The 27,604-nt window shown below is 42.7% G+C and overlaps 1 long non-coding RNA gene across 1 annotated transcript in view; it reads left to right on the top strand.

The window, feature by feature from the left end:
- The window catches only part of LOC105504035, an 8,400-nt gene extending 836 nt beyond the window's left edge, over positions 1–7,564 (top strand). The window contains exon 2 of the long non-coding RNA XR_001000563.1: positions 7,138–7,564. This is a non-coding gene — a long non-coding RNA (uncharacterized LOC105504035). The remainder of the gene's footprint in view (positions 1–7,137) is intronic.
- Positions 7,565–27,604: the final 20,040 nt, after the last annotated feature.

Consider the following 27,604-nt stretch of genomic DNA (forward strand, 5'->3'; position numbering starts at 1 on the left):
CGGCCCCGCAGGGGGAGGAGGGCTGGGGCTCCCGAGGGGCTTGGACCCGTCAGGCCGCGATTACCGTTCCCAGTTTCTGGCCCATCCATCCATCCATCCATCCCCTCACCCACTCATTCATTCATCCATCCTTCCTTCCTTCTTTCGATCCATCCTGGAAAGAACTGAAAAGCTTATCATGGGACCCCAAGCTTTCTGGCCACCTGTTACAAAAGCAATGGAACTGGAGGCAACCCCGCAAACCGGGCCAGAGTATTGCCGCTAAGACTTAAGGAACAGTCAGAGCCTATGCCTGTCTTATCTGATTTGGGGAGGCAGGAGTAGGGCTATGATTTTTAAGAGAGTTGGGCTAGGCAGTGTCACTAACACCCCTTCCAGCTGTGGGACTTCATTATCCTCTGAACTTTAAACTCCAGAAAGCAATAGATCACCTGGAACCACCCAGCATCCTGAACCTCCTCTCTGAGTGGAGCTTGGAGGCATGGCTCCTCCCTCCAAGCCCAGGGTGGCCTTGACATTCCTGGGGTCCAGTTGTCAGCCTTCCTTTTCCCGATGCACCCTCAGGTCCGTGCGGGTTCAGACCTAGAGCTCAGACTTGGGTAGGCCAATGAATTTACCTGTTTCAAGAATCCAGAACAGGTGGTGAAAGATGAAAATCTTCTTAGCCTTCAAGAAGCGGGTAGGAAAGGGAAGGGTTTGAAGAGTAAGTCTTCAATGACCAAGCTCTGCTAGAATATGGTATTAAGTAAGTATCATATTCATTCATTCATTCAATGAATGTATATTTACTAAATTCCTATTGTGGCAAAAGCCTGTTCTAGTAGACATAATACATATATAATATATTGTGTATATTATCCACTGTATGTAGACTACAGGGTGTGATATTTAATACAGCATGTCAAGCATAGAGAATATAGATATAGTACTCATTATATACTATATAATTTATAGAATGTACTAGAGTACATTGTCTATAACATTTAGTACATAACATCCAGTAGGTAGGGCAAGTTCAGAGCATTGCCTGGCACATAGTAGGCCCTCAGTAAATGTCCAGTGAATGAACAATAAAGTATCTTTTTATAGTAATTTGATTCACTTAAATTATTGCAATTTGGGCTAAAGGTGATCCAGTTGAGGGTGGAGCCATCAGACACCCGTCCGGCAGGCACTAACCAGAATCCATAATGCAGAAGGGAGCAAAGATTCATGGAACTGACCCAGGGTCTCCTCCTCCTCATGCTGAGTCCAGCACCCGTTCCCACCCCAGGGCTCAGGCTGGCCTCCTTTGCAGGCTTTGCTTCTCCTTTTGAGACGGCTCTGGCAGGCCTCTTCAACCTTGTTTTAGGTGTAAGGTGGAGGGAGTGCAGTTATCTGGAAAGTGGTGGCTTCCCTAGCCTTTTGGAATTCAGATGCCCTGTGCCCCTTTTGCTTCCCCCCTGAATATTTTGATTTCAGAAGAACCAGCTTTCAAGGAGAGAGAATACTTAACATCTCTAGCAGAGCCTGTGCTTTCCTCAGTTCTATGGCACAGTGCTTCTTTCATAACCAGCTACTTCGTGATGTTACCACTCAAAGAGCAGACAGGCCAGAAACAGTGTCTAAGTTAGACTGTCCTGGGAGAATTCTAGAAAATGAAAGAAACTGAAAGAGCTGGAGCGTGGTGAGCACAGGAAACAGAGTAAACATGATATGAAGTGGAGGGGTATGCTGGGGCCAAATGGAAGCCATATGCCCATATGTCTACATTGTAAAAGCTATAAACCAAGTGAGCAAGTTTAATTGAAACATGTGCCGTCCTCCTACCTTGACAAGTTATCTTCATAACAACCTAAAAGACCAGGTTCTAATGTAGCGTTCTCTCAATCTCTGCAGTTCTGCACTGAACATGGCAGTGGGATTGTGGGTGGAATTGACCCACCCACTCCTCTTTCTATTCTCAGTTCAGTCCTGCTACACACAGGTCCTTGTGGGCCCATGAGTTTAAGGTCTGTCCATACTCCCCTCCCACAAATAGCTGCCCTTGGCCATCCCCTTGGCTAGGGGATGTGGTCTGCCCTCATGGGGTTTGCTTCCAGTACAAGCCCTTGAAGTAGGCTCAGGGGGTTTGGAGAAGACCGTTGCAAGGACTCAACTACCCAACGGGGAGGTTAGAAGGGACTGAGACTCAGGCTCCAGGTAGGTGCATTCTGTGTGCCCTGGATTCCTTGGCCATAGAGAGGACCAGGGCTGGAGAACCAGAGTGGGACCTCTGGAGCAGGTGCTCAGAGCAGGGACCCCTCTTGCCAGGCCCTGTCTACTTATTTGAATGGAATTATGAACATTTGCAGAATACAGAGATGGTTATCAAGTACTGCCTGGCTAAGGTTGAGTGTGGTCACTCATTTCACACACATACCTGATCATCTATTGTGTATAGTTTAAGCTTCTTAAAGACAAAGACATGGTGACATGCTTGGAATCTTCAAAAGGGATTAATTTAATGCCTTCATAGAGTCAGTGCTCACCAAATATTTGCTTAATGAATGAATGGCAAGAGGCAAGGTGGGAATACAGTTAAAAGTGCAAGTTCAAGAGTCTGACTTTCTGAGTTTAAAGTTTGGCTCTGCTACTTAAATGGACGGTCTTGGGCAAGATACTTAACCTCTTTAAGCCTCAGTTGCAGCATCTGTAAATGGGAATAATGAATTGTGTCAGTATGTGTAAAGGGCCTCAAACAGTGCCTGGCACATAGAAACACTCCATGAATGTTGCTATCACAGCACTTTTGGGGCAACAAGCAACAATGTCATCTCTCTCCCTTAGGAGGGAAATCCCTGAAATTATTATGTCTTTCCACATGAGATAATGTTTGTGAATTTGCTTAGCACACTGCAGAAGTTTGGTAAATAGGCAGGTTTTTTCTTTTCTTTCCTTTCTTTTTCCTTCCCTTATGATGTTACTGCTAACAACGTTCCTACAAATAAATTTTTTTACCACCATTTTTACCACAGAGCAGTGGTATTTTGTCATGGAATCTCTTTCTTGCCATTACATAACGCCATTGATTCAGAGAAATTCAGGAGCCAGAAAAAGTTAAAGAGCAGCCAATCCAGTCCTTCTGTTTTACCAACTAGGAAATCATAGCTCAGAAAGTTGCAGAATTGCCCAAGGTCACACAGGAAATGTCATCTCTGGCAGAGCTGAAGTTTCAGCCAGAGCTCGGGGCCTTTGGCTGCTGGTTCTGTGCTCTTTTAATTACAGCTCTTTAGCTGGGATTGAATTTTCTCCTAAACCTTTAGGAATAAATGTTATAAATTAAATGTAAATATGTAAAATGTAATAAATTATCTTAAACCCTCTGTTCAGAATCTGTAGCTTGACTGGCATGAATTGGTTATCTTTTTCCATCAAGTTTGAAAGCAACAAAAAAAGAATTCTAAGAAGAAAGGCTGCAACAGGGCATTGGAAAGCCTGAGCCAAAGCTAACCAGAGCAATGAAATAAATTACACCTGTAAAAACTACTGCAGCGTGGTATTTGTTAGGTGATGGAATTCTCAGAATAAATTCTCTTTGGCTTTAAGAACCCCTGTGACTGGTACCACCTCTGGCTCATTTCTATGGAAACTGGAGCAGAGGCCTGTAGTGCTTCTCCCTCCAAGGCCTCATTTCTGTGGCTCGGCATCACTGGGCTCTACCCGACTATTGTGAGCTGTAGAAAAGAGACTTTCAGTAAGGCGGACAATCAGGATGGAACAGAAGGGTCAGCAGGAACCTCACCCTGCCTTTAGAATCAGTCATCTGAAAAGGAGTAAAGATAGATTCACTGCCTTAGAAGTTTTCATCTTTTTCCAAGTGAAAAAGTAGCATAAATGAGGAACAACAGTAGCAATAATTATGGCCTATGGGGCACAGACCCTAGGTAAATCTCTTTGGTCTTGAATGCCAAATCTCAGCAAGTTTCCCCACTGCTCCAGATTCAGTGAGCATACCAGAACCAGAGCTCTGTGCCCTCCCTCTGAAGGATTTTAAAGCAGTTTCCGCAGAGCATCCCTCTAGGTCCTCAATCTTGCTAGCTGACACATCCTCATTGATCCACAAATTGTCCTTTAGATGTAAAGGAAGAGGACTCAAAGTTAACACCGAAAAACACAAGATCCGATTTGGTTCCCCACATCTGGAGAAAGAAAATCAGAAAATATCATTTGACATGAGCTCATTCTTGTATCTCTTGCCTTGAAGGATGCTGCTTTCCCCAGGGAATGAATGGTACACCTGGAATCCAGGTGATGTGCGCAGATTGGGTAAACATCATCACAGAGTGTAAATAAGAAATGAAAGCAAATACTACAACAACAAGAAGATAAGTGAGTTTTTTTTATTTGGTTTAAGAAGTTAGAAAAGGTGAAAAAGGGAATGTCGCAGAAAAACAACCAAAGGAAGTAATTGAATATGTTACAACAAAACATTTACATAAAAATGAAGTTTATATGTGGAATTAAACACTGTAGAATTAATTCTCAACTAACCCTTAAAATAAATCGTTCTCATGAGAAGAGAGGCTGGCTCCTTTAGGTTAATTCTAGAGAGATTCAGCAAGTTCTTTCACTGATTGCCAAACTTAAGAGTCTATCTCAGTCCCTGGATTAATGTCCTGTGGCACTTCATCATACCCCAAATTAAAACACAGGACAAAGCAAATTTTTTTCTGGTGTTTCTCAGTTTCTGGTTTTACTACACTTCCTTACGGTATAGCACTAGCTCATTGATCAGATGTAATGAATGACTGACTTGTTCTCTCACATGGGAATATGACCAACATTCTACTGGAAACGGCCTGGAGAGGAAAACCCGGTGAGGATGAGGTCATGGACCTGATTTTTAAATGACAGAATAACTTTAAGTTGTAGATTTTAATACAAGAAAAGGGGACTGAATAAGAAGTAAGAATAGATCGAAGAGGCATATTCCCACAGGACTAATTCCAAAGAGAATTCTGAAAACCCAGAGAAGGTTTCGATAAAAACATCCACATAGCATTATACCTTCTTAAAGGCCTTTGGAATCATGGTTATCTACCTCTAATGTTGCTCAGGCCACTGAGTAATACTGTCCTGTGCACTTTCTTTTCACCAGAACAAACAAAGCTTGAGTAATTTGCCAAAGGTTACTATAAATGTCAGAAAGAGAAAGATTGGAGTATAGATCTCTTAGTCCAGAAACATGGAATTTTACTTCCCTTCAGAAAAAAAAGAAAAGCAGATTGTAACTTCTTTCTGTACTTGGAGAGAGAGCATTTTCTATAGATTCGAACAGCGCATTTGTACAGTGTTTACTAAGACCTATGGTTCCAATTCCATGTACCAGTTCTGATTGTACCTTCACCTTTAACTCAAGAAGATTTTGACAACATGAGTCTTAGTCCATTCCTGCTACTATAATAGCATACCTTAGAGTGGGTAATTTATAAGCAACAGAAATTCATTTCTCACAGTCCTGGAGGCTGGGAAGTCCAAGATCAAGGTGCCACAGACTTGGTGTCTGATGAGGGCTGCTCTTTGTTTCCAAGATGGCACCTTCTTTCTGCATCTGCAAATGGTGGGAAGACAAAAGGGATTAACACTGTGTCCTCACAAGGCAGAAGAGATGGAAGGGCTGGGTAGCTCCCTTCAATCTTTTTTATAAGAACTCTAATCCCACTCACGAGGGCTCCACCTTCACTTTCCAAAAGGCCTTGGCTCTTGATACTATCACATTCAAGATTAAGTTTTAAATTTGAATTTTGAGAAAACACACATTCAGACCACAGCAGTATATGAATCTGAAGAGCAGTGTGAGAATCAGAAGTCACCTGTAAAAATACAATCCGATGAAAAGAGAGGAACTGAAATAGATAGAGTAGATTTTGTCTGAGGCTTTTGGCAGAAAATTGCTGGTGCTGGTATACAATGCCAGGAGCCTAGGAGTGCATGACTTGGGTTTCTAAGGCAGAGCTGGAGGAATGGAACAGAATGTTCTCTTTAACCGCTGACCATGGCATAGAGCATGGAGAAGAACTGTTTCTTGGGCTCTTGAAGGTTCTCAGAGATTTTCATATGGCACAAAGCAGTCCAGATGACTGAGTTTCTTTCTCTGAGAGAAAAGAAAACATATTCAGAACATTTTGTTTGCTCTTTGCTTAATTCTACCACAGTTAACCTGGATCTTCAATAATCAAAGAGATGTGATACATCTTATTCCCTTCCCTTTGCAAAGAGTTGCTTGTCTACCCAGACAGAGCAGAAAAAAAAAAAAAAAGTCCTTTTCATATTATTCTACTGCTTCTTAGGATGGGGCAGGTCGTTCGTTGTACTTGCATGTAAAGTTAGGTCACACCGCAGCAAGGCTCAGGGGAGCAGATGGTGACTTTTACTCATCATTTCCCAAGATAAGGGAAAGGGACTACAATACTTTACTCTCTCAATGCCATCTTGGTTGTTGCTGATGCTTCCGTCAGAGGAGATACAGATATAGAAGAGAGAAGCTGAGACACCAGGAAATCAGGCTGCCTCTCCATCCTGCTCCCATTACATTAATGTGGAAATGAGATTCAGTTTGTTTTTTGCTGGACTTCAGTCAACAAAAGAGTAATTGCCTTATCCTAAATGAAAAACATGACTTCCTGATTATAGTAAATATGGAGAAGGGGGTAACATGAGCAGGACAATCCGGTCTTTCACTGTAATTACCCAGCAAAACACTGCCTCCTGAGAGAGCTGGGAGCCCAGGGGCTGGTGGAAAGGAAGCTGAGGCAGCCCGCAGGGCATTTTGAAGGTGAAAGTTGTCCCTACGCAGAAGCTCCTGGTACACTGTCCATTAGGGTGGGCTGATCTTCTGCCTGAATTTGGGGTAATTAAATCAAGGATTAGAATGATATTTTCATTTGTTTTCTTAAATGAACCTGTGTTCAATTAAGCATAATACCTACTTCATAGTATTGTGAGGAAGCAGAGACACTGTGTGAACATGTTTCACACAAGTCCTAACACATTGCAACTGCTCAACAGATGGCAGCTATTATTTTAATCTTTAAAAATGTTTTATTCTTGTGATTGTTTTTCCTTGACTAACTGGGACATTTGGGTCTTCTTTCTGTCCTGCCTTTGACCTTGCAGGGGTGAACTTACGTGCTCACCGACAATGTCCTTAAAGTCCTGGCATCCTCAGAGCAAGACAAAAAGAATGGGGGTGAGCAAAGGTAACCCCCAGTGGGGCTCTGGAAGTGTGAAGGCCCCTCTCCTTTCCTCCTTCCTTCAACCCCTTTCTTGCTTCCACCTCTGGCCAACGAGGCAGAACTCACAGGCAACACCTGGTTTCTGAACAGATGCAGCTGCATTTTGAACCTAGAGGAAAGTGAGGACACTGACTGAGGGGCTTGCGGGGGTGGGCGTCCCTCCCCAGAAGGGCACCCTTTCTGATCCAGTGGGTCAGATGGGCCTTGGTGCACATAGGCAGGCTTCCCAGGCTGGGGACACTGAGAGGGAGGCAGCAATCCTCTCTCCTCCACTCCAGTGACTAATAAAAGCTAACGTTTATGTAGCACTTACATGTCCCAGTCTCCGTATAATAAGCACTTTGAACATAGGTGATCACTTAACCCTCACAACCACACTAGGGGGTAGGTACTATTAAGAGCTCCATTTCCATAATGAGAACTCTGAGACTTAAGGAGGTTAAATGACTTGTCCAACGTCATCCATAAACACTGAAGCCAGGATTTAAATCCAGGTCTACATGGCAGCAAAGTCCACACTCTTGATCACAATGCCAGTCTCCTGTTTTAAAGCTGTTCTCATGGGGCTGGCTATCCAGAAACATCCAAGGCTGCTGCAGCTGCTTATGTCACAATCCGGGTGGAGAGCCTCTGAGGTCCTCTTGAAGGACGATCCCATTGCAGGAAAGCCACATGTGCTGTCCTACAGTTCATGGGAGGAAAATCAGAAATGATTAAAGGCCTTGAGAAAAATTTTCCAATTCCAAGAAGCATCTATGCTGTGACTAATCCTATTCAGAATCAAGAAAAATAGAACAGTTACTGAAAATAGGGTAAAAAAATACTCCCTCCACAGTTGAGAACTCCCTCATAAACAGTCAAAATCCAGGAACAGGCCAGGAATATAAGAATGATTATTTAAATTTGTTTATTACCTATGTTGCACAGGGTTTCAGCCTGACAGCTCTGAGGACAAATAAGTCAGTAAAAATGATGTGTGGGCTGGTAGAATGTTTGAATTATCTGCATTGTTGATTTTGTCTCCTGATACATTCTTTCATAAGGTTGAATTAACTGATGTGCATTTCAAGTTCTCAGCTACCACAAGCAACTTAATGAATCTCAGAGAACAGCTGCTGTCACAGAGGCCAGAAAGCAAGTAGTTTCACTCTTATCAAAGCATCTCAAAAAAGAACAGAATTTTAGGATTTTAAATATAAATATAAATAAATATAAATATATATATATATACACCCTGCTGAAAAAGCCCTACATTAGAAAGAACAATGTACCTCAGGAATGCATGCAGATATTCCGGGGATGGGGGGGGGTAGTGGTGATTACAGAATTAAAGAAAAGTAGGTGATAGTCGTGGGGAACAGGTTAAAGCTAAATTATTCAAATATTTCTAAACATATCTGGACAAAGGCTTGGCTGGCCTCTATTTGCTTGACGGACTGAGAATCCTTCTGGGGGGGAAGGTTTTGGGACAGCAAGCTTGCTCACAAAGCAAAGCCTTAGCCATCAAACAGAGGGAAGCTTCTTAGTGCAGCCTGGTGCAGGACGTTCGTATGTGCTTTCTGTCCCGCGCATTCATCAGCTCCCCAAATTCCCTTCCTCCATGAACCTGTGGCCAAATCCTATAGAAAGGAGGAGGCTGTAAGTGAAACTTGGAAAATAATTTCACTCAAAGCTCTTTGATGTTCAGGGATAGATTCCACTCATTTGGCACTCTTCTGACCAGATGCGACATGTACAAAAGTGGGAGAGAAATGTGCTTTGGCACCTCTAGAGCTCCATGTCCTAGCAGGACACTAGTACCCAGAAGTGGTAGCACCCAAGGAATTAAGGGGCCCCAGTGAGAAAAGCAAGTCTGGTGCAGAAACCATGCTAACAAGTTTGGATTTTGTTTTAGGGGCAATGAAAAGTACTTTTATTAACAGAGAGAATAATTTGATATTCTGTTTTTGAAAGATCACTTGTGGCCAGGAGTGGTGACTCATGCCTGTAAACCCAGCACTTTGGGAGACTGAGGTGGGTGGATCACTTGAGGTCAGGAGTTCAAGACCAGTCTGGCTAACATGGTGAAACCCTGTCTCTACTAAAAATACAAAATATATATATATATATAGTGGGCACCTGTAATCCCAGTTACCTTGGAGGCTGAAGCAGGAGAATTGCTTGAACCCAGGAGGCAGAAGCTGCAGTGAGCTGACATCATGCCACCGCACTGCAGCCTGGGCGACAGAGTGAGACTGTCTCAAAAAAAAAAAAAAAAAAAAAAAAAAAAAAAAGAAAAAAAAAGATCACTTGTATGGAGAACTTATTTGGGGAGCCCAGAGAAAAGGCAGGGAAATCAGTTTGGAGATTGTTATAATAGTCAAGGAAAGAGATAATAGTGATTTATACACTAAGACAGTGGCAGTGACGTTGGAGAAAATGGATAGATTCAAGACACATTCCGGAGGTAGAGTAAGCAGGCTTGCTGATATTTCAAATATCAGAAGTAAGGAAGAGGGAGAAAACAAGGATGACTTTCCAGTTTCTGCTTGTGTATCTGGGTAGGTGAGGAAGACTTAATGAGGAATAAATTTGGAGAAAAAAAAATCAGGATGTCTGTTTTGGATATTTTGAGTTAAACATGCCTGGGAGACAAGTAGGCAATTAGATAGAGAAGATGAAGAATCAAAAGAAGATTGGTGTTGGAGCCATGAACAAAAGTATGCAATTTCCTAAGGAGAAAGTGGTAGACAGAGAGAGAGAGAAAAAGGATGGCCTGAGATCATGCTTTGAGGAAACCCCTCTTTAAAGGACTGGCAGAGGAAAATGAACTTGAGAAGAAAGCTGGGGAGGAGAAATCAAAGAAGCAGAAAACAAATCCAAAAAAGGTATAGGGTCACAGAAGTCCAGAGAAGAGCATCTGTCAGGAAGAAAGCGTTCAATTTTGACTAAGGCTCCTGAGTGTTTGTGTGAGTCAAGGATGAAAAACAGCCCATTGGGTGGGGAACACGAACATCCCTGGTGAATTTGGTAAAAGCAGCAGTGGAGGGGTGGAGTCAGAGTCAGAGCCAGAGCGAGTGGGTTAATGAGTAGATGGGAACACATGCATGTAATTTTACTTGTTTTTGAAGTCAAACACGCACACACACAAACACTAAAGTGATTATCTTTAGCATAAACTCATGAGGATGGTAAGACGGGGAGAGGACAAAAACGCCACAGTATTTTGAAAGCTGGAAACCATTTTGAGAAGTTTTAACTAATTTAGCAGGCTAAAGAAGGCAGAATCCTATGTCAGTAGTGAGGAAACTTAAAACTAATACCATCTGCACCTCAAATTTTTCAAAGTCTCAGGAGTTAGTGGCACCAGGAAACTTTAAAAGTAGAGGTAGGGCAAGGGAGTGTGAATTGGCATTAAAATAAGGAGAATTAGTTGAAAGCAATTTAAAAAGTAATTATATTTGCAGACCCCTACCCTACTCTTAATAGATGCCCTTCCCCATCCTGGCAGAAGACTGGATTCCTTCTCTGCAAAAGATCAAACAATGAGTCTCTTGACTAGGATATCAAATAGGACGATTAAGAGACTGTACATTTACCTGTGCTGAGACTTTCAGGCTTCTTTCCCTCCTCACCTTCCAGAGCACAGGTAGGAAAGATTCTCTTGGAAAACCAACCAATCCAGAGAAAATACCTAAAGATACATCAGGGCTGCCCAAGGAAATAGTCAAGCCAGAGTGCCCCACTGTGAAGCTCACAGTGGGTAAGTTCCACTCAGGTGAACAAAGGCTCAAATCAGCTTTTTGGTTTCCACAGTCAAGGAAAAGCAGACAGCAGGTATTAAAAGATATCTGAAGAAAGACTCTAATGCAAAAGAGCTACTTGGGAAAAAATGGAAACTATATAAGAGTAAGAAAACATCAAGAAAACTATATTTAATGTCCTCAGAGAGATCAGAGGAGATGTTACAACCCTGAAAAAAGAACAGAATACAAATAAAATAGAACATTTAGAGAACAATCAACAACAACCACAAAAAGCCCTTGGAAATAAAATATGTGATGGCAGAAGTAAAACACTTAGTAGAGAGCTGGAAAAATGAAACTGAGGCATAAAAAGGCCAAAGAAATAGAATATAGAAAAGAAAAGAGAAGAAAATTAGAGGATCAGTCTAGGAGGTCCATCATCCAAATAATAGGGATTCCAGAATCAGATAAGAGAGCACAGAGGGGAAGAAATCACCAATGAAATAATTCAAGAAATTTTTCTAGAATTAAACTGTCAAAATGCATTAAAGTAAAGGTCCTCCAAAGAATGCCCTCATAAATTTTCAGAAACCTGGGGACAAACAGAAGATCCTACAGGCTTCCAAAGAGAAAAATAGGTCACATACATAAGATTAAGAATCAGAATGCCTGATAGGAATGGTGACAAGTGTCTATCATCCCAGTTACTTGGAAACCTAAGGTGGGAGGATCCCTTGAGCCTAGAAGTTCAAATCCAGCCTGGGTAGCATAGCAAGACCCTATCTCTAAAAATAAAAAATAAAAGTTTTAAAAGAATCAGAATGTCTTTGGAATTCTCAATGACAAGACTGGAGGCTAGAATACAGTGGACTGTAACCTTCAAAATTCTGAATAAATTATTTTAAACCTAGATTTTTTATTCCTAGCCATCAATTAAGTGAAAAGTCAGAATAAAGGCATTTTTATTTGCAAGGTCTCAAAAATTTTACCTCACATGCACTTCTGAAGAAGTAACTAGAAGATGCATTCTGCCAAAACAGGAAAGAAAAGGTTGGTTGGAGCCAGGGCCCAGGCAAAAGATGAAGGGAATCCTTAGACTGATGAAGAGACCTCTAACAAAACTGTTCTATTCATAGTAACAAAGACATAGGATCAACCTAAATGCCCATCAGTGACAGCTTGGATACAGAAAATGTGGTACATACACACCATTAAATGCAGCCATTATAAAGAATGAGATCATGTCCTCTGCAGTAACATGGATGGGGCTGGAGGCCATTATCCTTTGCAAACTAACACAGGAACAGAAAACCAAATACCGTATGTTCTCACTTATAAGTATGAACTAAATTCTAAGAATTAATGGACACAAAGAGGGTAGCAACAGACACTGGGATCTACTTGAGGGTAGAGGGTGGGAGGAGGGAGAGGATCAGAAAAAATAACTATCAGGTACTAGGCTTAGTACTTGGATGACTAAATAATCTGTACACCAGACTTCCATGACACAAGTTTACCCATATAACAAATCTGCACGTGTACCCCTGAACTTAAAATAAAAGTTAAAAGAAAAAGAAAACACAACAAAACAAAACAGTGCTACACCAGGGCTTGAGGGCAGTTTGGAGACAGTCCAAACTGGAGAAAGTCAGAGGTTTTGGAAGGGATTCTTCAAGAAGACAAAACTAACAGCATAAATCTAGATGTTTTGAGCAGAAAAATAAATTATGGCAGTTTGAAGTTGGACTGGTAATAAGTAGAAAACTAAGCAAATAAAAAAGTTATTCCCAAGGAAAATTAAAAGTTATGTAAAGAAGAAAAAGTAGTCTAAGCTTAGTAGATGGCTCTGCTCTCAATATCACTATATAATCAAAATAAAGTAAACATGGATTATTGAGCCAAGGAAAGTTAAGGTGTAACCATGCAGGAATGGTAGGAGATGGAAGAATGTATGTGTGTGCTGTGGGAAGGGGAAAGAATGAGAGCTAAATCTTCCTCCTCTGTAGGGGCAGTCAAGAGCTACTGCTCACAACTGAGGGATCATGAAGTAGCACAATACTAGCATCTTATTCAGAAACATAGAGCTAAATCTCAAAAAGAAAAAGTAGCTAAAAGAGTTATAAGTAGCTGTCTCTGATGGGGAAAGCAGAGGACTGTTGTTTTTCATAATAAGTCTTATAGAACTCTTGAGTCTTTAAAATATGTGCAAAAAACCTTGCTGAAAATAGAAACCAAATAAAAGCAAAGGCAAATGGAGAGTGAAGAAGTGAAAGTGGCAGCTATAGACGTATGTTTTGAGAGATATGGTTCTTAAGAGAAATAGAAAAGTGAATTAGGGTAGGTTGGGTCAAGGGTGAGTTTTGTTTTGTTTCATTTTGTTTTGAGACAGGGTCTTGCTCTTTTGGCCAGGCTGGAGTGCAGTGGTAAGATCATGGCTCACTATAGCCTTGACCATCTGGGCTGAAGTGATCCTCCCACCTCAGCCTCCCAAGTACCTGGAAGCAGTGAGTAAGCAGGGAGGAGCAGAACTACCTTAAGAGCAAATTATGGTAGATGTGCCATGATTGAGATCCTCACTCTTGGGCCAGCAGCAAGGAGGGGAGGCCAAGACCTTCATTAAACCAGAATTCATAAGGAGCTCTAAATGGTTCCAAGCTGGCAGTGACACGTGGCTCTCTGGGTGCCACCATGCCCAGCTAATTTTTTATTTTTTGTCAAGACGGGGTTTTGCCATGTTACCCAGGTTGGTCTTGAACTCCTGGGCTCAAGTGATCCTCCTGTCTCAGTCTCCCGAAGTGTTGGGATTACAGGCATGAACCACCAGACCTGGCCAAGGATGGGTTTTCTAAAGATGGGAAATAGAGCACATTTGAGATGGGAACTGTCTCTCTGCGAGAGAACTGATGGTGCAGGAGAGGGAGGATTCCAATGGAGCAGGGTCCTTGAGAAGATTAAAGGGATGGGATCTAAAACCCACAGTATGGGGTGGGCTTTTCGTCCCTTTACTGAACAAAAGGGAAGAAAAAGGTAGGTGGAGACACAAGCGGAATTGTAGAATTTCTCGTGGCCATGCTTGTCTTATCAGGCCTTAAGACATCCAGAACAGAACACAATATAATATACCAGTAATTCTGTGAGAAGCAACACACAAACTACACCCAGACATGTGATCCTTCAACCTTCCTACAGTGCAGAATGACAAAACTGCATATGTTTGATGAATAATTCCCTCACAATAGATGTATTACCATTTTGTCTCATAGAAATAAGAACATCTACATTAAAACAAAACAAAACAAAACAAAAAAAACATACTTCCACTGATAACATCTCAGACCAAATATTCTTGTAGGCCCTTGATATGGTTTGGCTGTGTCCCCACCCAAATCTCATTTTGAATTGTAATCCCATAATCCCCACGTGTGAGACCCAGTGGGAGGTAACTGAATCGTGGAGACGGTTACCCTCATGCTGTTCTCATGATAGTGAGTGAGTTCTCACAAGATCTGATGGTTTTATAAGGAACTTTTCCCCCTTTTGCTCGGCACTTCTCCTTGCCGCCACCATGTGAAGAAGGACATGTTTGTTTCCCCTTCCACCAGGATTATAAGTTTCCTGAGGCTTCTTCAGCCCTGTGGAACTGTGAGTCAATTAAACTTCTTTCCCTTATACATTACCCAGTCTCAGGTATGTCTTTATTAGTAGCATAAGAATGGACTAATACAGCTCTCCTTCTGCAAAACAATTACATCCTACATAAAACATAGATAAGATGGGCTTGTAGGAAATAGAGGATGTTGTCAAGGGACTCCTCCACACAAAATGGAGCAAACTATAAGTAGAAATTAGAGCTGGAAGCAGTGAGCAAGCAGGGAGGAGCACAGCTACCCTAAGAGCAAATAATGGTAGACGTGCCATGATCCAGATCCTCGCTCTTGGGTCAGCAATGGAGAGGGAAGGCCAAACCTAAGACCTTCATTAAACCAGAACTCATGAGGAGCTCTAAATGGTTCCAAGCTGGCAGTGACCCATGGCTCTCAGAAGGAGCAGATGCAAATTTTCCCTGAAGAGAGCACCCCCAACCCAAGTCGAGAAGACTCCCACAGATGAAAACCTAATAAATACTCAGTCAGAGATCAGCAGGCCCAGGACGGGCAATGCCACCATGAGTGAGAGTTGGCAGACACATTTTAAAGAAAAGATGGGAAAAGCAAATCACAAATGAAATAAAAGACCCATCTGTGGCTTTGAATATCACCTGAATAGTTAATAGAATGCACATATATGGGTCCCATTCCAGACCTACTGAGCCTGGGAATGTCTTAACACTCATTCCCCACAGAGAGGAAGCCAGACAGCTGGGTGCACAGTCCCTATTTTCCTTTCCACAATTATCTTTGTATAGCTTTTGCTAACCTTGCAGGGAGATGTAAATACAGCAGGCCTATCCATTCAAAGGCAAAAATAAAACTAAGAAACTAGCTAAACAAGATAGCACCCCCTAGTGCCAGGAAGGTAGGAACTGACTTGGCTTGGGTGCTCCCTGTCTCCTGCAGAGCAGAGCATGACCCTAGACTGTCCAGTCCACCAGCCCTGGAGGCATCACTATGCGGGAATGAAATGTTCGTCACTCCTCAGTGACTACAATGCACAAAATACTGTGATTGAAGATAATGGGAAATGGGCGCCATAATAATAACGAATGTTTCAATAGCTTAAGGTAAACTGTGTTCACCGGGAATCTGGAAGTGCTTATATAATCCATAGAAAACTTTGCAGGAGGACCAAGAAGGGCTGGGAAAAGAACTCGTTTTAAAGAAAGAGAGCATCAGGCATGGGCTGGGTCCAAAGACAATGAGCCCATTCCAAATAGAAGAGCTAATTTTGAGTACAGTAGAGGTTGGTTTTAATTTACCTGGTCCAACCTCAGTGGCCCTTACCTTATGGAGAGCACCCAACAAAAAAGGGAAAACTGCAAACAAAGGATAGCACTGCTTTGCAGTTTTGTAGCTTAAGGAGCATGCTATTAGGCTAAGAGGAAAATGGGAATTGGAAAATGCCTTGTGTGAAAACCAGTAACAACAGCCAAGCATGGTGGCACATGGCTGTAATCTCAGCACTCTGGGAGGCTGAGGCAGGCGGATTACTTGAGGTCTGGAGTTCAACACCAGCCTGGCCAACATGGTGAAACCCTGTTTCTACTAAAAATACAAAAATCAGCCAGGTGTGGTGGTGCACACCTGTAGTTCCAACTACTCTGGAGGCTGAGGCAAGAGAATCGCTTGAACTCGAGAGGCGGAGGCTGCAGTGAGCCAAGATCATGCCACTGCACTCCAGCCTGGGCAACAGAGCAAGACCCCATCTCAAAAAAGAGGAAAAAAAGAAAAGAAAGAAAACAAAACAACAACAATAACGAATCAATCAGGGTTGAATGGCATCAGCCCTATCAGGCAGGTATTACTACTGTGATTATGTTACAGCTGAGCAAAGTGAATTCAGAGAGGTTGAGTAACTTGCTTAACTTTACCCAGCAATAAATTGTGGAGGCAAGCCCAAGCATAGGACTTGCTCAACTTTATAGGTCATGTTCTTAACAGATTTTTTTTTCTGATTTGATTGTTTAAAGAGGTGACTTAATTTCATGATTCAAGATTTAGGAAAATTATTACACAATGCTTAGTGAAAATTTCTTCTGCTATCACTGCCCCCAGGCCTCGAGCTTCCCTCCTCATAGGCAACCAGCATCATTAGATGAGGTGTAATATTCTAGAGATATTTTCTGAGTTTGATTTTGCTGCGCCGTTCTGAAGCTCACATTTTTCACCTAGGAAAATATCTTGCAGATCACTCCTTATCAGTATACAAACAGCTTCCTTGTTCTGTTTCCCAGCTGCAGGATTTCATTGTGTGTGGAGGTGCCATGAGTCGCTCACCAGTCCCCAGTCAATAGACTTTAGCCCCATTTCCATTCTTCACTGTAGCTGATGCTCTTTATTCTGAGAAAACTCCACTCCCTCCTGAGAGATCTTGGGAGACTCCCATGACAATGAGGCTCCTCTAAGCCACAAGACACGGCCACATTCTCAAGTTACTTTAACCAGTGAGAGTGCATTGTGAGACACACAAGAACAAAGACCAAAAAAAAAAAAAGAAACTGGGAAGCAGCTTGACAAAGGCAGGTGGAGAGTAGCTCCACCATGGGCACCAGGCACCTCTGCCCATTTCCTGCCACCACCCATGGCTGTGAGGGGCTCCATGAGCCACCCAGACACTGTCACCATGTCAGTTGCTAGGCTTCTGCAACTAATCAGCCTACATCTAAAAGCAAGGTCATTTTAAGAGGGTCTCTGTGACTCTGGCCTCACTTGCTGAGTCCAAATGTCCATGCAGGAGAGGGGCAGGCTCTCTATCATGTGGCCCCCTTGCTACTGGTGGAAGGTGTACAGGTTCTTGGGGTCTTGAACAAAGAATTGGACAAAATTACAAAGGAAGGAAAGAATGAAGCAACAAAAGCAGAGACTTACTGAAAATGAGGTGGGAGTGGGCCCAAGCATAGGGGCTCAAGAGCCCTGTTACAGAATTTTCTGGGATTTAAATACCCTCTAGAAGTTTCCATTGGTTACTTGCTGTACACCCTATGTAAATGAAGAGGATCAAGTAAAGTTACAAAGACATTTAATGGGTTTACGCCTTGTGTCAATCGTGAGGATATTTCCTGTAATAGCTGAAGTATTTCCATTTGATTTAGTTCTAGGAAGTCAGTAGAATCAGTCTTATGTTCCCTGCCTCCAGACTGCATTCTCCTGTCTCACCCCGGGCAGACTGGGAGCTGCTGGCTGGTCAGCTGGTCAGCTCACCTGGGAACGGGGCCCATCCCAATTCCCACAAGGTGTAGCCAGGGTAGTGAAGTCAAGTGGGAGAACGTGAGGGCCTGTGCATAAGGTCCCGTTTCCTCAGAAGGGGCTTGGGGCACTCAGGCATCAGATACTGTACCTTCTGCCCAGGGATCCCAGAGCTGCCTGGAGGAATTTGAGCAGGCTGGAATTCCTGCTGAGCAAGCAAGGCCAGAGTCACAGAGACCCTCTTAAAGTGACCTTGCTTTTAGATGCAAGCCGATTCAGTCTAGGGAAAAAAAATGACCACATGGAACCACTTATAAGGGTCTCTAGCTTAAAAAAAAAAAAATTATATACCTTATCTCACCAAAGTCTCAGGAAGTAGATATTATCAGCAGCATTCCCATTTGACAAATGAGAAGACAAGCTTACAGAGGTTACCTGAATTGCCAGGATCACACCACTAGTCAGCAAGGGAGCTGAGACTCAAACCTGCGTCTTCAGACTCCAGTTTGCACCTCCTTCTGACTGCACAGCCCTGCAGGCTCCAGAACATCTCCCTTGCCAATTCTCCTTCTTTTCCCCGGCTGTTGAATGGTGACGCTCCCAAGGCCATCTGTTAGGGCCTGCATTTCTCTCCCTCTCCACACTCTCTCTGGTTATTCTCATTTACCTCCTTGCCTTGGCCTAATTTCAAAAAGTCAGTGGCCCCTAGAACTCTCTCCAGCCCAGATCTTTCTCCTGAGTTCCATACCTATAAATCTAATGCCTTATTGGACATCTCCACTTGCCTGTCCAAGTCACTCACCTCAAGCGCAGTGCTTCTAAACTGAAACTCATCTTTCTCTGTAAACTGCTTCTCCTTCTGTGCTCTCTGAGTAGCAGTGACTTCACTTCTGAAGCACAGACTCTGTGTTAGTTATTTCATACATGCAAGAGAGGGGTATCATCGTCCCATTTTACAAAGGATAAAAGTAAGGTTTGGAGACATTAACTTGCTTGCACAAGGCCATGGTACCAAGTTATTGACAGAGCCAGGGTTCAAACCAAGCTCTATTCTGCATTTTCTCTCACTGGCACAGGCTGCCTGGAAACCATGGGGCCTCAGTCTTTCACTCTGTTGCACGAACCAAAAGTCATGGGTCATTCTTGACTCCTCCAACCCTCCCCACCCTCCTCCCACCCTCACCCACCCCAGCTTCTCACCCCCACAGCTGCTTCAGAGCTGAGTCAATCAGTTCTACCGCCTAAATGCTTCTCAAGCTGTGCCTTCTCTCCATTCCTATTGTCACTTCCATAGCTGAACCCCTAAATTATGTCTCCCTTAATACCTGAAATAACTTCCTAACTAGTTTATTTGTCTCTAGTAACAAACCCACTTTAAATCCTCTCTCCCTGTGAATGAGCTTTCTAAAATACACCTGATCATTGCATTCACCTGGTTAAGAACCTCCAAAAGCTTCCACTACCTTCAGGATAAAATCCCAAATTCCTGTTTCTGCTGCTGCCTGTATATGCAGGTGATCCCTTGCTGGGTCTCTGAAATGGGTTCATCTCTTCAAGGTTTTTACTAACTGAGACGATACAGTCCTCTTGTTGCATATTGCAGTGATCCAGGCCATCTATACTGTATTCCAATGAGATACAGAATAATGCTTGAGTGAGAACCTTTCATATGCAAAAATAAAGACTGAATTATGCAATAACTATTGATAAGTCTACAGTAATCCATCATGCAATTGTTTACCCAATAGATTGCATTTATATTGTCTTTGGTACCACGTAATTTGTAAATTTTCATGACAGTGTAACCAGTTAGGCCTAGGGTGGCAGGACTTAAGTGTTGCTGAATCATTTATTACTCCACACCTCATTGAAAAGTGCTTCATAAACTTTCTAAAACTGTTCAACAGAGAGAGGGTAGTTTGTGCTCTGCCAACAAAGGATTCTGTTGTTGGGTGCCTATCAGCATATTAAAGGCTCAGAGAAAACCAGCAATGCAGAAACTAGAGCAATTTTATTCTCAGAAGATGATTTTCTTCTGCACATCCATCATCTTCTGAAAGAGTTTGCCCTCAACAGAAGTTTGAGGGCATTGGGATAGAATGCCGAGGCCCTGAAGGCTTCTGGAATTTCTCTGACTCTAACATCAGGATGCATGCACAGACCTGCTACTCTCTCAGGAACATCTTTGGTTAACTCCTGTTGGTCTTTCAAGATTCAGTTCAGATGGCATTTCCTCCTAGTGCACTTCCTCTCTCTGTCTGTCACACACGCACACATGCACATGCACCCACACATTTGTGACATGTATAATAATTGCATGGGATTTCCTAACACCCTCTCTCATAATACCTGTCTGTATTTTCTATTGGTTGATAGAAAATTCAGCCCAGACTGATGAGAGCCAAAGGGAAATTTATAGGCATTGGAGGCACCCTGCTGCAGCAGCTCCAGCCTCACCCATCCCCACCCCGTCCCAGGTCCAAGTTCAGCAGGAAAGCAGGATTGTCTCATAGGTTTTGTGCCCAGCCTGAGGAAATTCCCCAGACTGTGAATCCCCGAAGGTGGGCCAGGGTCTCTTATCCCATATCCAGCCCCTAGCACCTTCCTTGGCATGTCTTGTTTTCAACAAATAACAAATGGGGACACAAAATGTTCAAAGCAAGGCTCCTACCTTGAAGGAGTTTGTAGTCTAGTTCAAGAGTCAGTATGAGGCCGGGCGCGGTGGCTCAAGCCTGTAATCCCAGCACTTTGGGAGGCCGAGACGGGCGGATCACGAGGTCAGGAGATCGAGACCATCCTGGCTAACACGGTGAAACCCCGTCTCTACTAACAATACAAAAACTAGCCGGGCGAGGTGGCGGGCGCCTGTAGTCCCAGCTACTCGGGAGGCTGAGGCAGGAGAATGGCGTAAACCCGGGAGGCGGAGCTTGCAGTGAGCTGAGATCCGGCCACTGCACTCCAGTCCGGGCGACAGAGCGAGACGACTCCATCTCAAAAAAAAAAAAAAAAAGAGTCAGTATGTATAAACAGAATAAAAAAATACAATAGACCATACAAGGTAACATAAGTGCCAAATGAGTAACCTGGGCATTAATTGTCAAAGGAATTGAAAGACGGGACAGTTTTGGGAGGTGATAAATAAGACATATATCCTGAACTGGAGAAACTGTTTCTAGTAGGAAAGAAAGGTACGTTACACAGAAAATGCCAATACAGACTGATAAGTATGGGGGCAGGGTGTTCATCAGCATCTTCTGTCAGTTCTAGAAAGGTTTTCTTTTTTCCTAAATTATTCAAATAATAGCAGCCTTATTTTTCTTGGTCTTATTTACTTTATTTTACTAATATATTTTTCAAGACAAGAATAGGGGTCCTGTGTTGGTGTGTGACTGACTCTGGAGACGGGTCTCCACATCTCAGCATAACACAGAGCAGCCTGATTTCATTTCACTGCAGCATCATGGTTTTCCATAACTTCTCTCTTTTTTTTTTTTTTGAGACAGAGTCTCACACTGTCACCCGGGCTGGAGTGCAATGGCATGATCTCAGCTCACTGCAACCTCTACCTCCGGGGTTCAAGCGATTCTCCTCCCTCAGCCTCCTGAGTAGCTGGGATTACAGGCACCCACCACCACGCCCAGCTAATTTTTTGTCGTTTTAGTAGAGATAGGATTTCACCACGTTGGCCAGGCTGGTCTCGAACTCCTGACCTCATTATCCAGCCGCCTCGGCCTCCCAAAGTGCTGGGATTACAGGCGTGAGCCACGGTGCCCAGCCCATTACTTCTCTTCTTAGCTGAGCATTTAGCTGCTGTCAAAGTCAGTTAAGTCCTGCCCCTAAAAGCGTGCTGTGGATGACCGCAATAACACCTCTGCCAGAAGACCACGCAGCTGGGTGTGTTGACCTCACGGAATAAGGGTTGCAGACATGATGGGAAAGCTTTCCTCGCTCTGATAGAACATTTTCCTCTCTGATTTTGTCACTGGAATTTGAACAAATTTTATTTTAAGGGTTGGTCTTCAACGTGCAAAGAAGAGTTTGGCAGAAGAAAGAGGAAGAGCTGGTGATGTATGGTCTCTCACAGTCCCCTGAAGACCCTTGAGTGGCTCCACATCACTCATAAGACAAAACCCCAACTCTGTGATGATGACCACCAAGGCCCTCTCTGCCACCTCCAAGCCAGGCTCATCGCTCGGTGCTTCCTAACTTGCATTTTACCTCCAGCAGCTCAAAAGTGCTCCTGCTCCCATGCATCCTATCCTATGCCCTTGCTCGTGCTGTTTCCTGGCCTGACACTCACCACCTGTGGCTTGGTTAACTGTGTTATCCTTTAAGCCTCAGCTCAGCTGTCACCTCTTCTGGGAATCCCTCTCTGATCTGTCTGCCTATTGAGGAGTAAGTGCTCTCATTATACATTGTGTGCACCTCTATTTGTATGTGTGAATTAGAGTAGGACTTAACCTTTGCTAAAGGGTAGATCCATTGCCAGCATTCCACGCAGGGCCCAGCATGCAGTGGACATTCAACACAATGTTTGAATGACAATGAATGAATGAATGAATGAATGAATGAATGAAAATGCATCGTACACAAATGGATGCTTGCCTCTGGCACCTTGACCTCCTCCAAACCCTTTCCCTTCTGGGTGTCTGTTACGTGTTTTCACCATTTTCCTTCCTTCCTTCCTTCCTTCCTTCCTTCCTTCCTTCCTTCCTTCCTTCCTCTCTCCCTCCCTCCCTCCCTCCCTCTCTTTTTTCTTCTTTCTTTCTTTTTCTTTCCCTCTCCTTTCCCCAGATGTCATTAAAATCTTCCAATAGGAGGACGTCCTACAAACTCATCCTTACCAAATGCAAATGGGCAATATGACATAGCATATCTCCATCCACCACCACCACCACCACCAGTGAGTACTTTTTAAAAAACACAACACATAGTCTTAAAGCCAAAGGAATAAAGTGATAATATTGGGGTTCAGCATTGGCTGGATCCATATGGCCTTGCTGGCACCTGTCTGCTCACCCACCATGCTTCTTTGCTGCTGGAGGACAGAGCAATGGGTGTGCCAGGGTCAGAGGGGATGCTGTTACCCAGCAGAAAAGCAATGACTACGGGCAGCGCTGCATGTGGTAGGGCTTAGTGGTTGTGTGCTTGGGGCTCTAGAGTCCAACTGTCTGGATTGAAATATCAGACTGACTGTTGTGTGACATTGGAGAGATCACTTAACTTCTCTCAGGGTGGATAAAAATGCTTACCTCTGGGATAATCGGAATTAAATGAGGTAATCCCTGCAAAGCATTTAACATAGTAAGTGACTCATCATCAATACCTGCCAAACATTAAATATTGTATCCATTAGCCAGTGCTACATAACAAATTCGCCCAAAACTTAGTGGCTTCAAACAATAACAATAATTTATTATTACCTCGTGAGTCTAGGGGTTCTCTCTCTCATGCAGTTACAGTCAGATGGTGACTGGGGCTAGAATCATCTGGAGGGTCGCTGGTGTGTCTGCACCTAGGCTGAGAAGCCTCAAATAGCTGATGGCTGGAACCGCCGGGTTTCTCCAGCAACTCTCTCTATCTCTGTGTCATTTTGCAATGAAGACCGTCCAGCATGAAGGCAGGCACAATATCACCTTTGATGCCCAAGCATCAGAAGTCTCAGATATCACTTTCTTCACACTCTACCAGGGAAGACAGTCACAAAAGCCCATCCAGTTTCAAGGGGAGGGGACATAGACTCCCCCTCTTGGTGGAGATGTGGCAAGGTTTCAAAAGAATATGTGGGGGGCAGAGGGAAATATTCCTAAGATCATTTTTGGAAAATACAATAGGACACAGTATTATTATAGTTACCATTTACTGAGTCATATGCCTTATGACTTGCTTGTATTATCTTGAAGTGTCTTAAAGCATTGGATTGGTTGGCTAAATTGCAGGGTTAGGAGCGTATTTCTGAGCACGGAAATATACATAAGGCATGTGATCTGAAAGTCACAGAAAATAAAATCCTTTCTTTTCTATAGAGAGAAGAAGTGGGGATAATTGTTGATTATCAAACATGCAAGAGTTACACACAACCCCTGATTCAAATTACATTCAATTACTCAAAGCAAAGTTTAGAAAATTGTATTTCAACTGACTACTTGAGAAAATTAAACTAATTTATCTGTAACCAGCTACAAATAATTTGCTGTATTTCTAACAAATAGCGTCTGTGAAACTCCTGGGTTTTTGTTGTTGTTGTTGTTGTTTTGTTTTTTCATGCCTGAGCTCCTTTAACTTTCCCAGTGCCCCAGATGAGAAGGTGTCAAAGGAAGAAGGAACATACAAGCACCCATGTTTCTACATGTGAACAGAGGAGATGTCTATGTCTATGTCTACCACATGAAAACCATGGGTTAGCTACTACATCTGAGATTTCCTCCATTTTTGACATTCCATAAAGGCCTTTCTAAGAAGTATGTTTATCTAAGCCAAGGAAGTAGGTTATATGGGAGGGAAATACTTTAGCTTGCATATTAGGGAACTAGTTTATCTCACAAAAATCCATGACCACTTATTGCTACCTATCAGAATGCAGTCCCTAGGGGTATGAGTGATGGAATGGAAGGGATCTAGGGCTGGCCGGAGCCTGGAACTTTGCATACTTGTGGTGGATATCTGGGCATCGGGGCTCTGAAAGGAGGTATCTTGGATCCAAGAACAAACTTCGTTCTTCACAAGTTTTTCCACTGCCAGCCCTACATACGGTAATCAGAGGTCTACATCAGTCAATAAAAAGGGATATAGATCAGTTGGGGGTAAGTCAGGAAAATAGAATCCCCAAGAGTTGTTTTAACAGAAAATTTAAAACAAGAATTAGAGGACTGAAAATTTCAAAAGAAAAACTGAGATTACACAGAGATCATGAATGCAGGAAGCAGCTCTCATTTCTAAGGTTGAGGGAACAAAGAAAAGAGTTTGAAGTTGTCAGAAATTAAATGCTTAAAAAACAGACCTATACGAATGGCACAACAGACTTCTAAGAAGAAGACACTGTACTGCCCAGCAGGTGCTGGTACCTCTAGAGGGAGCGTGTTGGAACAAACTGGAGACCAGACCACTTACAACTGTAGGGAAGGGGCTATAGAGGAAATGCAAACAGAATGACAAACAAACAGAAAGGAGTCCTTCAGTCTTGCAGTCTCCCTCTATTGCCCAAGTGGCAGAATCTAACAAAGAAGTAGTTGGCAGAACCCAATAAGGAATTAGCTGGCAAAAAAGAAACGCAGTTTGCAGAATATCCACCCCAGCATCACAGAGCAGAGAATAGAAGGGTGTTGGAGTGAAGGGAAAAGAGATTAATAATTGGCCCAAGGTGTGTCTCAGAATATGCAGGTGCTGGCTGTCAGAGCCTCTTACAACATAATGTCACAACTCTTCAGGTGAGCAACTCAGTTGACAACCCACTTGGTTTCCCTCTGTGCTTTGGTGGACAGTAAACTTAGGGCTACACTTTGCTAAGTGAAAGTACCCACCTTCAGATATGATAACTTATACTAGGCTATCTTTAAATTTACTGACTTTTTCCTCTTTTCGTCTCCATTTTGCTATTAAGCCCATTAATGACTTAATTTATTTCAAGTATATATTTGTTTCAGTTCTATAATTTTCATTTGGTTCTTTTTATTGTTCTATTTCTCTGCTGAGATTTCCTCTTTTGTAAGTCATCACAACATATTTTCTTTTGTATTATTTAGTGTAATTATACTACCTGCTTTGAAAATTATTTTAAGCTTTTATGAGCCTTCTCATTCCAACATCTGGGTCATATCCAAATCAACCTCCATTAATTATCTTTTTTTCTTGAGAATGTGGCACATTTTCCTATTTCTTAGTGTGTTGAGTTATTTGGAATGGTATGGACATTGTGAGTGTTGGGCTGTGCAGAGTCTGGATTCTGCCATATTCCTCCAGTGAAGGTTGATTTTATTTTAGCAGGGAATTAACTTGGTTGGATTCCAGCTGCAAACTCTGCCTCTTGGGGTCCAGCTCAAATCTTAGTTCACTGGGTTGCTTGAAATCTGCACTATGTATGCATGATTTAATGGTCAGTCAGAGAGTTGGCCAAAATATAAGGAATTTGGGGCTCTCTGGCTCTTTCCGTGTCTGCATTTCCCTCTTTCACTTTCCAGGAGTTGTGGTTGCCCTGAAAGTTATCATCTGATTCTTCAGGCCAGAAGGATTGTAGCTTTTGGATTGGCATTTTAGCTATCTACCACGTGGTACAATGAGGTGTGGCTTTAGCTGAGAAGCCATGAAAACAAAACAAAACAAAAAAACTCACCCCATGCTATTTCCATCTTCCAAGTATTGATTGCCCAGAGTTTATAGGTACGATTTGTGGGAGGATTGCTCTAATGAGAGCTTATTTTGCCAATATCAGAAGCAGAACTGCAAGTAGCCATGCTTAACGTAGACTCTTTTAGACAGTTATCTCCCTGATACCCTTCTTACTTGGTATTTGCTGTTTTTAGCCCTCATCTTACTGATTATATCATATTTGTGCTGTTGCAAGATGCCTTGAATCCTCTCCAAATGCAAATGTATGTACATAATTAATAAACAAATGTATAGATAGGTTAAAAAATAAAGCCCTGCTGCTTTGGGGAGAAAACTACACATACTCAAAGTAGTTTCTTTCTCTAGGCCAGTAGTTGTATGACTTGGTCTCAGACAGGCAGAATAACTCAGTGGGTGGGAAGAATAGTGGTTCACAGTGAAGGGATGTCATTTCAGTTCCAATTCCAGGCAAGAAAGTGCCAATTCTGTGAACAAAGGGGAAAATGGGCTTGTATTGGCTGAGGTGGCACTCTATTCCATCCCATTCTCCTGGTTCCCCTCGGGGACCTTTGCCCATTCTGTGAGGTCCTCATGGGACTGTAGATCATTGTGCACCAGCCTCCCACTACAGAGATGGCCACATCACTCAAGCTGGCCAATAAGGGCTTCCCATCTCTTTGCCAAAGAGGTTGGTTCAGGGGTGGAATTGTCTCTGGGATTTATAGCTCTGTGGACTCTGCTGAAACAAGCCTCCCTTCTACTGTGTTTGCTGAGCTGGGAAGAAGGAAACACAGGAGTCAGAAAGGACCAAGAGACATCTTGCCCACCTTAAAAGGAAAGTTTGTTGAAATGAAGGGAAACATAATTAGCAGAGCTGAGACACAGAGAGGCAGCCCTATATTCAGCCATATCTGAAAGCAAATTCACCTCTAGACACTTCCCAATTATATGAACCAATGCATTCTTTTTCAGCTCAAGCTAGTTTAAATTGGGTTCCTTTTACTCTTAACCAAAGAAGTTCTGACAAATGCCAACAGCAGTATTATGAGATTCAAGCACTAGAATTTGTGGTACTCAGTATACATCGGATTCTTTGTAAACTATACAGCTGTTCTAATAATATTTTATGACTTAATGCATTCCTGTTCATTTCAAAGTTCCTACAAACCTATATACAACATATGACACTGATATCTTAATCATAATCTCTTCCAATTGTCTCAATTCAACAACATCATAGCAAAGCACAATTTAAGAAGTAGTCTCATTTCCTTCTTTGAAGGCAAATAGCATTTCTTAAGTGGAAACTTGCATTTTTATTGCTAAATCATGATTCAATCTAAATAAAATCAACAAAAGACAACAATGACTTCTAATACTCCACATTTGATAACTGTTTAAAACATTTGCCTTAGGTAAATATTCACGGGCTAGTTCCCTTAAGTAAATTTTCACT

The sequence above is a fragment of the Colobus angolensis genome, unplaced genomic scaffold (assembly GCF_000951035.1).
Source record: "Colobus angolensis palliatus isolate OR3802 unplaced genomic scaffold, Cang.pa_1.0 Scaffold121, whole genome shotgun sequence".
Lineage (NCBI taxonomy): Eukaryota > Metazoa > Chordata > Mammalia > Primates > Cercopithecidae > Colobus > Colobus angolensis.